Raw genomic sequence first — 14721 nt, 5'->3', positions numbered from 1 at the left:
GAGGACTCTGCACCCACCCCTCCTGTGTCTGGACACTGCTGGGAGGACCCTGCACCCACCCCTCCTGTGTCTGGGCACTGCTGGGAGGACCCTGCACCCACCCCTCCTGTGTCTGGGCACTGCTGGGGGTGTTTGGCACACCCCATTCTTATTGCAGGTTCGGTGCGTACATACACGGGTGGGGGTTCGGTGCGTACATACACGGGTGGCGCTTGGGTGCGTACATACACGGGTGGGGGTTCGGTGCGTACATACACGGGTGAGGTTTCGGTGCGTACATACACGGGTGGGGGTTAGGGGCGTACATACACGGCTGGGGGTTCGGTGCGTACATACACGGCTGGGGGTTTGGTGCGTACATACACGGGTGGGGGTTCGGGGCGTACATACACGGGTGAGGTTTCGGTGCGTACATACACGGGTGGCGCTTGGGTGCGTACATACACGGGTGGGGGTTCGGTGCGTACATACACGGGTGAGGTTTCGGTGCGTACATACACGGGTGGGGGTTCGGGGCGTACATACACGGCTGGGGGTTCGGTGCGTACATACACGGCTGGGGGTTTGGTGCGTACATACACGGGTGGGGGTTCGGTGCGTACATACACGGGTGGGGGTTCGTGGCGTACATACACGGCTGGGGGTTCGGTGCGTACATACACGGGTGGGGGTTCGGTGCGTACATACACGGGTGAGGTTTCGGTGCGTACATACACGGGTGGGGGTTTGGGGCGTACATACACGGGTGAGGTTTCGGTGCGTACATACACGGGTGGCGCTTGGGTGCGTACATACACGGGTGGGGGTTCGGTGCGTACATACACGGGTGAGGTTTCGGTGCGTACATACACGGGTGGGGGTTCGGGGCGTACATACACGGCTGGGGGTTCGGTGCGTACATACACGGCTGGGGGTTTGGTGCGTACATACACGGGTGGGGGTTCGGTGCGTACATACACGGGTGGGGGTTCGTGGCGTACATACACGGCTGGGGGTTCGGTGCGTACATACATGGCTGGGGGTTCGGTGCGTACATACACGGCTGGGGGTTTGGTGCGTACATACACGGGTGGGGGTTCGGTGCGTACATACACGGGTGGGGGTTCGGTGCGTACATACACGGGTGGGGGTTCGGGGCGTACATACACGGGTGGGGGTTCGGTGCGTACATACACGGGTGGGGGTTCGGGGCGTACATACACGGGTGGGGGTTCGGGGCGTATATACACGGGTGGTGCTTGGGTGCGTACATACACGGGTGGGGGTTCGGGGCGTACATGCACGGGTGGGGGTACGGGCCGTACTTCTACGGGTGGGGGTACGGTCCGTACATACCCCTGCCCACGCTCTGCGTGCCTGGGTACGGGCCGTACCCATGCCTTTGGTGGGTGGGTACGGTGCGTCCCCCCATTGTTGCGGTGCCGTGGGGTCCGCACCGTACACAGGCCTTGGGGGCGTGGCTACGGGTCATACCACGCGTACCCCTACATGACCCCAGCAATGCTGGTACGAGCTGTACCAAGGCCTTTCTGACGTGGGTACGGGCCGTACCGCCATTGTTGGAGTGACGTAGGGGGACGCGTGGTACGTTCCGTACCCACGCTCTTGCGGCCTGGGTAGGGTACGTACCGGTTCGCGTGACCATCCACTTCCGTTGTGGCGGACGCTTGCATTGCTGGCCTCGCCCCCACACCCTGGCAGTGTCCAGGCCCTGATGGTCAGGTATGTCCAGGCCATGTGTGATTTGGTACCATGTGTTGGTGTTGTGTGTCCTGCCCCTGCCCCCCCCTTTGCCCCTGGTTGTTGTGCTGACCTTCTGCGGCGTCTGCGTCGGTTCCTGTACGCCAGGTGGACTGCTAGGAGGGCAGGGATGGCACGTAGGTTCGGGTCCATGTCTGTTCGTCGCGTCCATCTGCTCCTTGCGTGTCTCGTCCTGATTTCCCGGCAGTTTTTGGCAGCCGGTAAATATTTACCGTGCGGGATGACGTCGGTTCGAATCGTACTTCCTGGTTCGTGAAACGTAGGCTGGATGCGTACCGACGTCACGTCGGCGCCTTTCAGGATCGGAATTGTGTTTAGTTTCTGTTCGGTCGGTGTTTTGTTCGATTCGTACGGAAATGGTGTTTCCGTATGAATCGTACTTGCATTTTCGGATGGATTTCGCACCGGGTACGAGTCGGACGGAGAAAAGGCTCCGTCCGACGGTTCGTACCCGGTTTTTACCGGATCGGAATTGGCACCTAAGTGTTTATGTGTTGTTTTATGTGGGTGGGAATGTATGTTGCTTTGTTTTTCTACTTTCTTTTCTAGGTTCTTCGTTTCGGATGGAGTCGTTTTTTTTTTAAAGAAGTGTGTGTTCGTTTTATTGAACAATATGTTTTTTACACTTCTTTAAATGTTTCGGTTTTCATGGAGCGTTTTTTACTATTTTTATCTATTTTCGGGTTTTTTATGGTTTTCCGATGTATATTTGGTACATGGATTATGGATTTAATCGACAGTTGTATTTTTGCATTTTTTTTTGGGAACATTTTTTTTTAATGTTTGGATTGTGTAAGCATGAAATTGATTTTTCAGAGTTTGGAATAAACTTGGTAAGTTAATTTATTATTATTTATTGTGGGTGGGTATTGTTTAATATTATTGTTTATTTTTATTTTATTACAAATATAATTAATGTGTGTTAATATATTTTTGACAATATGTCTAAATATGTTACACACAGAAATTATTTTTGTAATAAGATAAATATATTTTATTTGTTTGATATGATTGAAAATGAGTAATCAGTCATTTATTTGTATTGGTCTTTTAAAGAAGTGTTTTAGCTATGATGTTTAGGTATTCTAGGCCTTTGGTAGTAGGGTACAATTTTACTTGTTGTTCTAGATATTTATACATTTGTTTAGTTTTTTTTGAGGTTTTTGGAGTTAGCTGAGTTATGGATTGTTCCATTCGGAACTCTTGATAACTCTGTTCTTTTTGTAGGCATGATATAAATCTTTCTAGTGTTGGTTTTGTTCTGCCTGTTGATTGCAGGAAGGCGTTATGCCATCCTTCAACTGCGTTATTAGTTTTTGATTCTCCATTTAATGTGCTTCTGTATACGTTCCACCAGGGAATTAAGAATTTAGGGTTTCTTCTGTGGCCAGATCTATGTTGTCTGCCGACCCATGTATCTTCGAAATAGTCCAATAGTGGACTTAGTTTATCTTCATTTTGTTTGTAGAAGGCGCTGTCTATTAAAATGTTGTAATGTTCTGTTACGTCTGTGTCAGGTACATAAGCTAGTGCTATTAGTTTTTTTATTTGATATGCGAAAGCTGAATTAGTTGCATATTCAATGCTTAGGGCTGATTTTTGCATGTGTCTCCATAGGCACTGATTAAAATGATAGTAACAGCCTTGGATGGAGGTATGGGGGTGTGTTTTTAATATAGTATTAATCATTGCATGTTCAAAATCTAGGATGATTTTTTGTGGGGAAAAGTTATTTGTTTTTTGTTTTATTATATTTAATAGTTCAGTGTATGTGGAGTTATGTTTGTTTGGTAATAATGTGTAAATTAATGGTATATTGCAATTGTGATATAGGACGTGTATTGTATATAGTTGGAAAAAGGGTTTAGGACATATGGTAAAAGTCCCATCCATCATCCAGTTTTGTGATTCTTGTAGTTTACAGAGATTATTAGCTGTTCCAAATATTATTATTCTTTTGTCATTGTTTTTATTATCAAAAATGACAAATGGTTCTTTATTTAAAGTTATACTTTGTTCTGGACTTAGAATAACTTCAGTATATGTGTGAGGAATTGGGGTTGAAGTAGTAGTGTTTTATTTTTGTACGTGCTATAGTTCTTTTGAGTGAAGTTACAGATGGCATTTGTGTAGTAGCAGTTTTAGGAATTTTGGGAAGCTGCTCTTTTAAAATTACACTTGTAGGTTTTTGAGAACTTGTGCTAGCTTCCTTTATAGTTTCCAATGCAGATCTGACTTCTATTTCAGTAATGTTTGGTGGATGGTTATGTTCTCTAGTGTACAGTACTGTTGTTTGTCGTGTTGTAGCACGCCCATAGCACTTATTAGAGTAGTATTTAGTGCGTTTCCAGTTAACTTTTAAACCATACACTTTTTCCTGTGTGTAAGTGTATCCCATATAGCATAGTAACATTTTTCCCTTCTGGCTTGTTATGAATTCTGCTCCTTCAGTCATTTTGATGTAGCTTTATCTATGAAAAATATATATTATAGTTATTATATATGCTGTTGTATGAATTTCAGTAGAAAAAAACCAAGATTTAGTTACAATAATTACAAAGTTGGTTTTGATGTGTTTGAGTAGAATCCTTTTTATTCTTTATTTGTGGAGTTTTCTTCCAGTATTTTCTTTCTCTGGAAAATAAAAGTACATTTGTTTTAAGATTTGTTTCTATATTTTCATAGGGAATGGTTAGGGGATTTGTTTTTGGGATTTAATTTGGGTGGTTTTTTAATCTATTAGTTGATTTTTGGTTGTGAAATACTTACTTTGTTAGTTGTATCTTTTTTGGTGTTGTTCTGTATTTTCTTAGTTTCTTGTGGAGTTTCCTGTAGTGAAAACATAAAATAGAAAGAAGATATTTATTTATTTATAGTGTATGTATATTGTAATTACAATTTATTAGCTTAATGAGTATAATATAGTTAACTTACTTGTGATAGTTTTAAATATTTGCTGTATGTTGATTTCCTTATATCTGCAGTTGCAATCCAGTAGACTTTCTTCTTCATTTCATTTCTTTTTTTTGGTTCTGGACTGTGAATGAAGTAGAACTTCTTTTTATAGTGGTTTGGATGTTGTAATCTGTGTTTTATTGGTCAGTTTGAATTTGGAGTGTTTTTATTGGTTAGTTCGAATTTTGTTTATTTTTATTCTGGTAGTTAGTTTCCTACTAAGGAAAACGCTAATTAGTGGTTTAGTGGTGTATTATTCTATAAGTATTTTTCTAAACATTATATTATGTATTGTATGCATGAATTGATAAAGTATAATATAATAATATTGTTGTTTAATGTAGGAAGGTTGTTAATAATGTTTTAGTAAATAGTTACGTTTTGTAATCTATTTTTAAATGTAGTAAATATATTATTGTTTAATATAAATTTGTGTAAAGTTAAAAGACATTATTTGGTGTTTTTGTCGTTTGATTTTAGTATTTAATTTAATTTTATATAGTCGATATTAGTAAAAAGGAGATATTTTAGTGGTCGATATTTTAGTTTACGATATTTTGTAATGAAGTATATGTTTATTAATGAGCGTCGATATTTGAGTATTTCGATAACTGTGTTTGCGATATTTTGTGTATCTATATTTATGTAGTTCGATATTGTGTGTTCGATATTTTTGTAATGTTTTAAATAAGTATGTGATGTCGATAATAATGTGATCGATAATTTTGTATCGATATATTAGTACGTCGATTTTGTGTCTTTCGATATTTTGTCAGTGATTCGTATAAGACAACTCTGCCATTTTAAACGTAAATACATGTAGTACAGGCGTGAATGTGCGCTGGGTGCAAGCAGGAAAAGTGCTACCTATTATGGTGAATGCGGTGCCCTCGGGGCAATCACAAACAAGCGCTGCTCTGGGGGCAACACATTCAAGTGGAATACGAAGTGACTGCTTCAGAGCTACTCCGTGTTTCACAGTGCAGGCGGCATGTCACCTGCAATTTCAGGCGGGGAGAGGGAACCCATTGCTGTTGGGTGTATTGAGTGACTGCTCCTGCCTGCAGGGGGATTACTGGGACTTTCATTACACCCCCTTGCTCCCCCCTTAGAAGGCTGCCTTAGAAGGTACACTGAAAGTGCGCCACCTTTTTTTGATGCACTTTCAGTGCGCCTCCTAAAGGCATGTGTGGCTCTGCGTGCACATCTGCAATATGGCACAGGCACGCAGGCAAAGTGATTCCCTCATTTGCGTGGGGCCATGTCCAATTCAAATGAGGGAAAACTTCTGAAGATAGTGCTTTCGCTACATGTGCTCCAGAGCTAGCAGTAATACAGAAGAGGATGCACAAGTCTCTTCAGTCTCTTCTGTAATACTATTGTGCCCTGGCGACATGCAAAGCATGCGCATACGCCCGTTGTACATCTGGGGAATATTGTGTAATATGGCCCCTGGCCAAGAATTCCAGAGTTACATTTGACATTGCTATTGTTATTTAACACTTGCATTGCACAGTTTACCAAGGTCTGACACCAGGTCTCTTTGTCTCATCCATTTTTGTTGGAGGCTAGAGTGTGCAGACATTGTAGGAGGTTTGTGTAGGTTCGACGTGGCCTGACGGGGCAATGTATTGTTGCAGCTGACCTACTGAGTGATTCTCTGAATCATGCTGTAGGACATGTCACCAGTGGCAGAGTGCCTGTGTAATGTCACAGAACTTCAAGGAGACTGCTAACATCCTAACTAACGTCTAGTTAAGAGATATTTGGTGTTCTATTATTCCATATTGTAAATGTGTGGGTAATACTACTTCTCTTTTCTCATTCTACAAATACTTTCAGAGGATGGGATGATAAGGTGGACATCCTCATATCCGTGAACTTCACCTTATACACAAACATGTGCAATGGGTGCTCAACACACTAAGCAACCTGACAAGATATGCACGCTCGAAGAATGTGAATTTTAGCACATATTTTTTGTGTACATTCTATTTCAGCAGCCTTTGTCTGTAGTTACTGCTATTGCTGTGGCTTTAAATCTGCAATTTGTTATGCAATTTAGAAAATGATCCAAAAAAATCATAAACATCCTAGTATCGCCTTTCTACGACCATATAGGTTGTTATTTGTTTCCTAACATCCCGTTTTTCAGTATGTACAAACTTACATCAACTTTTACTTCTGTTCCTCTGCTGACCAAGCATCCACGTCAGAAGTGCAGTGCCCCGTTGCTCGCTGCAGGCTGCCTTGGTAAATTAAGCGCCCACGCAAAATGCAGGCCTTTGTTGGGTCTGCCGACATCCAACCTTCCCTTTCCACAATTTAGTGCACTGACAAGGCCCTCCCCTACTGCCCTGCCTTCCGGGGCAGCAGCTGTAGCATCACACCTCATGGAGCGTGAGCTGTAGGAGGAGGTGCGAGCGCCGCTTCCCTCAAGCCGGAGGCAATACGCGTGAGGTATTTACTTCCACTGTAGCGGAGAGCTGATCACCAGTGGGCCAGGCACCTGCACACGGCAGCCAGCAGGGGGCGGTAGTACTGCTCAGATAGCATGTCTGGTGGGCAATAGGTTCTTACAGCTTAGTTTCTGATCCTGCTTCCGGGTGACGCCGTTTGTCCCGGTGCCAGGAGCTGGGACTGGTCGTTAGGTCTGCGATGGCATGCGACAGTCTGTGGTGAGTGCTGCTTCGGTTTCTGGCTTCATTTTTCTGTCTCCACTCCCAATGCTGCGCTTGTCGGACAGCGCCTGAGGCCGGGGGCAGTAACTCCGGGTAGCCTGTAACCCACCTCGTGGTCGCTGGGAGGCCCTGAGCCAAGGGCTGCGATAGCCCCTCCTCCAGGCATGGAGCATCATTGGAGATGCTTGAATGCATTAAAACTGACCATGGTTGCTTTAGTCGTAGCTGATTGTAGGAGCCCGTGCCTAGAGTCCCCCGTGGAAGCAGCCCGGCTAGTGCCGAGTGCGGCTTGCGGTCATACTCAGAAGGCCCCACCCGTGCTTATAGCCCACCTCAGGAGTGACCACAACTCCACTGTCTCATTGGTGCCCATGAAACCCTGTCCACCAAAGTGGTGATACTGGCCGGCAGCAGCCCACAGGCCTGGAGGAGCTTGAAGGAGACAGCAACATTGAGCCACTCTCCCAGTAGCGATGCTGGCCTGTGTGATGAGCATGACAGCAGTCTGACCTGCAGCCCTTCCCGGTTCTCACCCAGAGACGAGCGATTAGTTCTAGCACGCCAAACACTATTGTGCAGTTTGAGACTTCCGGCCAGCGCTTTCAGTGAGGCAGAAGGGTAGAGAGTGTGCTAGCGAGGAGCCATCTGACCCCGCCCCACATCGCTCTGCAGTGGCGTGGGCAAAAGCTGCAGTGCAGACAATCAGTGCATCACCCCCGAGGAGGCTGGTGGAGACTTCGGGAAGAAAAGAGGCCCCGAGGAGGCCGGTGGAGACTCTGGAAAGAGAAGAAGGCATGGGACCCAGCCCCGCAGCAATGAGTCTCTAGGCTCTACCGGTGAGAGAGGAGGGGGGTGGGCCTCTTAATGTAAATTTGTAAATTTGATACTTGTATAGCGCACTACTCACCCGCAAGGGTCTCAAGGCGCGTGTACGAATACCGCTGTGGAACCCATCCTGGCTTTCCCTGTGAGGCGTCCACTCCTGGGCACCCCCTAGGTGGAGGCCAGGCATCCTTAGCGTTGTGGGGGCCGTTGTGGAGATTAAGCAAGCTATTGCCCAGAGTTGCAGAGTGGGACTCCATGATTGGAATAGGCACCGAGGCGAGAATTATCAGGTCCGTGGAATTTTTGAGCCCAAGACCCGCCGAGGCGGGGAATTGAACCCTGGTCCCGGGCTAGACCTCTGCATCAGGGTCTGCCGCTCTAATCATTGAGCCACACTTCTCCACTCTAAAGCTGAAAGCCAAAAAGATCTTCTAACGTCCTCTGGTGCGAATCGAAACCCATCTGACATCGCTGCACCCAGAGGCCGTATCCCTCAATAGTGCCCAGGGCACTGCCCCAGTGCACAGGAAGTTTAAGGAGGTAGGAAATCACCTGCAGCGTTTTCCCCCAGCCAGCAAAATCAGGCCCCCCATTGCAGGATGACAAAAAAGAAGACCCCTTTGCGTCTCAAAGTTGTCTCTGAGGGGAAAACCTCCCTGACGTCAGAGACATCCCGAAACTTAAGAAGTGCACGGAATGCAGCCCAGGCAGCTTCAGCCCCAAAGTCGCTTCAAAAGACCCCAAAAGCAGGTCTTATAACACACTTCTTACATAAACCCACACTCAATGAAGGCAAACCCCTTGCACCGACAGCCCCACCAGCACTTGCCACAGCCAGTAACGAGGAGCCCGGCTTAGGCAGTCTCCCTACCTGCAAAACCCCCGCTGTGCATGACCAACGAACACACATAGGGAGACGTAGGTCTTAATCCTTCCCAAGGCTGGGTAGCCCCCTCAGAAACTAACGTACAATCCCATGGGATCCAAACGCCGCAACCAACACCCCTATCCAAGAAAGCTGGGAGCAGGTAGTCACAGTCCAAATACACCACCAACAACAACTTTCCCTGCAGATTCCCACCCAGCTCCACTTCACCAAGCTCTTAGGCACTGGCTCAAGTATGAAAGAAGCACCAGAATGCAAACAAGAACTGGGGAACCTATCAATAAAATTTTTACAGAATTTGGAGCCAAAAATACAAAGAACATTGGAGCTCACTCTGAAGCTGTTTAGATCAGCTGTAATAATTGGGCAATCTCCCTCATTCAGCCAATGCAATCAAAACAGTGACTCAATCAATGACTCGCAACCAACCTCCATCAATGAAGTAAATCTCACCACGGCAAGAACACTACTTTGGCAATCCACCAAAATTGAGTTACTAATTTAACTCTTGCAGTCAATTGCACAACGCCTAGTAGATTGGACCTCACTGAAAACAAACTCGGCCGAAACCAAGAAACCTGGTCCTGTACCTGCTCGTGTGCAGCAATTATAGATGAATGGGCAACCCTCGCCAAAGTTCTAACTCACCTGGTAGCCATGCTCAAGGAGACAACTGGGAGCAACGGCACCAATAATCTGTCAACCAACAGCAGCCCTAAGACAACAATGCTAGCCGGCTCCCAAATCATCCGGAACACAAACAACATCGGCAGACCTACAACGAAGCCTGGGAACCAAGTTTCAATCTCGGGCATCAATCTTCCTGCTGGCTCACAGGGGCAAAGCCCCAGCACCAGAATCTCATGTACAGAAGAGGAAACCAAGGACAACTGTTCCACTCAGAAACAGCAAGAAGTGCCGCTCTCTACGAGGGCCAAGAAAAAATTAAGGAAACAACATAAAAAGGCCCACACCTCTAAAAGAGTTGCATCCCTGATATCAACTCAGAACCAAACCTCACAAGCAAAAGGCGACCAAATCCAGGCTCATCCAATTTTTGCTATAAGGCCCACCTCAAAAACCAACCTCGACAGAAGCAAAAGAACAAGCGATCAAAATACTACTTGACTCAACATTCTTAACTGGGGTACTGAAGGGACCAGAGGACTGGCAATTGAAATTCAACCATCCTCTTAATTAATAACCGTGAAGTCTGAGCCAACAACCCAATCTTACTCGTCTAGAAAATTGAGCCTAAACATATAATCGTGCTCCACTTGGGGTCCTTTACCCTTGGTCCCCCAGACACCTTGCGCTGTAAATGCCCTGCCATCCCCAAGCTCCACCTTCAGCCCAAAAGCCAGCCATTGCGATGCAGGATTGGGCCCCAACTCAAGCTCTGCCCAGCAGGGACTTAGAGCCCCACCTATGGGGAACCAAAACATAAAAACAACACATGAGGTCGTTCTAACACCCAGATCCCTTATAAAGGGAGATTATGAGATCTTAAAAAGGGGTAATATACTTCTGCTATTCAAGCACATCGACACCTTGGCCCCATACACAATCGGACAACCTAGTCTGGGTCATGTTTTGAGCCTACCTGGGAATACCCATGGTGAATCCACCTCCATAGGGCTGAGCCGCCACTCACAGCAAGCATTAACACCAAAAGAACAATCTCTCATGGTGGAATAGGGAATAGACATTGTACTACCCACACCAGATAAATATCCACATGTGCTTTAAGCAACCCCGCTAAAGAAAGAAGTTTACTCTGCTCTAAGGGGTATAGATGGCAATCACCAGGGAAATAATTCAACAGCAATGCCCAACCCCTAAAAAGCATACACACAGAATAACCTTAACACATGACCAAAGGACAGTATTTCCGAGCGAGCCAATGCAAAATCCCGAACATGGAACCAGGTACCGATCGGATAGCCAACTCTTACGATGGCACCACTAACATCACAAAGGCTGACAGCCAATGGATTCCCACTAGAACTCTTGGATTCAAAACACAACTATCTATCACATCCTGGAACATGGCAGGCCTAAAAAAACTTCTCAAGATCAATTCAACAACCTTCATAATAGTGACATCCTTTGCTTACAGGAGACCTAGGCCACTGAAACCACAATCCTAACCAGGTTTCCAAGAGCTCCACTCCACAGCCACAAAATGCAACATTTTTGGGCAGGTGTCTGGCAGTCTCTCAATCTTCATTAATCCTGCTTGCAGAATAGAGACCACAGTAATTGCAACCAACACGACAGACCTGCAAGCAGCACTCATCAGTGGGCTAAAAAGAAAAAATCATCCAATCCGTCTATTGCTAATCAACTGCTATGTCACCCCTGCTTCCCACCTAAAAAATAAGTTTTAAAAGCAGTCCACTAAAGGCTCTCAAGGTAAGAAGAAAAGGGAACAAAATCCTGCAAACCCAAACAATCCCCCCACTTCGTGCGGAGCACAGAAAGAAAGTCTGGCAGCTAAGAATAAAGAAGATTGAAACAGAATGGCTACAAATCATCACCTTCCTCAAAGAAAGGGGGCAAACTCAACTCTGGAAGTACATCAACCAACATAGCAACACCGGACAGACAAAAGAGAATGGAGTGGCAGCCCTTGAGTGGGTCAAATATGTCAAATAGTTATACTTCAACCATCAGAGTACGCCATATATCAACCCTCATCAATCTTCCTCAGCATCAGGTTCGGTCCCAAAATAGCCAGTATCTCAGAGGCCAAGGTAACCGATTCAAACAAAAAATGAGGAACGATGGAGCCCCAGGACTCAATGGGGTTTCTACATCAGTGTTCAAATCTTCATAAGCATATTGGTCAGGCCAGCTCACTCCACTCTTCAAGCACACTTAGGCTACCTCTATAATTCCGTTGTCATGGAAAGGATCAATCCTTTTCCCGATCCACAAAAATGGGGACCGTACGAAACCGTAAAATTACGAGCTCATTGCTTTACTAGACTTAGAAGCGAAAGAGTATGCCAGAATATTTTTGAAAGAACCAGAAGCCTGGGCAACATACAACAATATTCTCCCCTTTTTCCAATCCGGACCCAGACAAGAATGCTCCACCATGGATAATATTCTAGGACTGGGTCACCTGTCATATCGAGCTACACAGCCGAAGCACCCACCTATTTTTTGATGTTTCGTAGACTACAGTGCAGCATTTGACTGGGTGCACCAAGGGAAATTGTGAGAGAAACTAATTACCTGGGGAATTCCCCGAAAGCTACTAAAGGCAATAACGGCACTATACCAGGGACATGGGTCTCAATAAAAACCAGCCACACTACTGCAACAGCAAAGGTACCAACTAACAGCGGCCTCAAACAAGGCTGTGTCCTCGCCTCCTTTCTTTTCAATCTCTATACGGCAGATCTGGACAAAGCTTTGGAAGGTGCTAGCTTATTGACACCAAGGGGGGATGGTGCGGCTTCAAATCCACCACCAGTATGCTGATGATATTGTAATAATGGATCACTCGCGGATTGGTATACAGAGAGCCCTCAATGCATTCTACAGGTACAATCAAAACAACAAACTTTTGGTGATTAAGGGGAAGACCAAGATAGTCATCTTTGTGGAATATCTACGAAAGAAAACAGCTCAATGGCAACTAGGTGACCTGCAAATTAAATCATGCACGAGTTACAATTAACTTGGCGCCAGGCTATCAGATAGGGCAAAACCAGCGGCCCACCTAAAACATCTTAGAAGCATCCATAGTTTGAAACGTTGAATTCAGCAGCTACAAAGTCCAACCGTGGAACCCATTTTAAAAGTTTTGAGAGCTAAACTAGTCCCCTCCCTCACCTAGTTTTCCCCGGTGCACTGAACAAGAACCTCACGAATTTCCAAATCTCTGCTTACAAGAAGAATTTAACACTTCCCCAGCAGGCCAGGAGAGCCAGGGTGATGCTGGAGCTGGGTCTTTGTTGTCCAGACATCATATGCTCAGGGGATCAAATAAAATATTACATCAGCACCCAGCGTGCCACAGCATCCTCACTGAAAGCACAAATCAAAACTATCTTTGAAGAAGCAGACTCCCCATGGCAGGGCCACAGGCCTTCTTGACATTGAAGTCAGCAATCTGCATAACCGGGACATCCCGGTGACAGCCTGGAAATAAACAGTGAACTCTCAGGTCAAGAAATTGTCTTCGAAAGGGACATGGAAAGTCTGTGTCATAGATCAAAACTCTCCACATAGGATGCCTCCTATATACTGGGCAAAGCTCAGATATATTTCGAACTAGCACTGACAGCCCAGGCACAAAAGAAACGTACCTACATGAGACTGCTCGCACAGATAACGTGGACTTCAATCCATTCTGGGCCCGGCGGGACAACTCAGTTGCCTGTCGCCTATTCAGCTACAAACATGAATCCTGACGTCACCTAATGTGCTGCTGCCCAAAGATGGCAAGCGAACAACGTCGCCTGCTACCTCCACTTTGCTGGTCCTATGGCCTCACCACTGCAGAAAAGTCTCAGATCTGTGTTTTTCTGCCAACACAACTTAAACCCTGGCCAGACTGGGAACATTTACTGACGCAATCCGAGCCTCCCTGCCACAAACAATTAAAATCATTAACAGCAAGTAGCAGGCCACAAAGCCCGAATGGCAATGCTGAAAGGGACATCAAAGTACCATATCAACCCAGTGTCATTATTAAAAATGAAGTCAACCCTTAGTGTTTTTAAATAGTTTTTCCTTTCATGAGTTTTATAATGATATCTTGCCAAATGTGTTTTAAAGCTGTTTACAAATAAAGATTTTAAGTAATCGATCATGAATAAATAAATACTGAAAAAAATACACTATTTAGTGGTGACCATTTTAGTGCTTGTGTGAAAACTAGCATTGGCTTAGGATTCTTTAGAGACTTTAAACTATGACTAAATCTGCACACATGCCAAGCACAAGCATTCCAAACAGTGTAATAATAATTCTCATTGATTATATACTGACTAAACTGGCATAATTAAAAAGTGTGCCGTCTCTCTTTCACAATTAAGGAAGCTTGTGGAGCCTGCACACCGGAAGACAGGTTACCGTGTGCTTTGATGATTGTAATGAAATGCACTCGCAATTAGATTGCAACATTTGCATAGGAGGGCTGATTTTAAAAAATCGTTGAAGTAGTTCTGTTTGATTGCATTAGGCTGTAAAGTCTAAATCGGTTTCCTAAAATGTATAGACGGAGCACATTGGAAAAGGAAACACGTATAGAGGAGGCCTAACAACTTTCTTGAATAAACGTTAACAAATGGCAGTGACATTTAAGAGTCTGCAAAAGATAGCTCTGATTTCTTTTAACTTTAGAAGTACAGCGCAAAGTACGTTTTGTGTGAACAGTGAAGATTAAAGTTAATTTATTTGAGGTGGTGAAAATGTCTAATGCCAGGATGCCAGGTATTCAGGTAACAGTTTTGAGGGAGACAAATCAGCGCAATGCATCACCCCCTCCCTCAATCCCTCGCCCCCCATCCGAATTTAAATGTATGGCATCCGGCCAGGTCCAAGGTCACAGGAAATAAAGGCCCAGGTCACCCTGTCCTTGTGGTATGATACTCC

Source organism: Triturus cristatus, chromosome 6 (assembly GCF_964204655.1).
Source record: "Triturus cristatus chromosome 6, aTriCri1.1, whole genome shotgun sequence".
Taxonomy (NCBI): domain Eukaryota; kingdom Metazoa; phylum Chordata; class Amphibia; order Caudata; family Salamandridae; genus Triturus; species Triturus cristatus.
Note: the sequence above shows the minus strand (reverse complement) of the source record.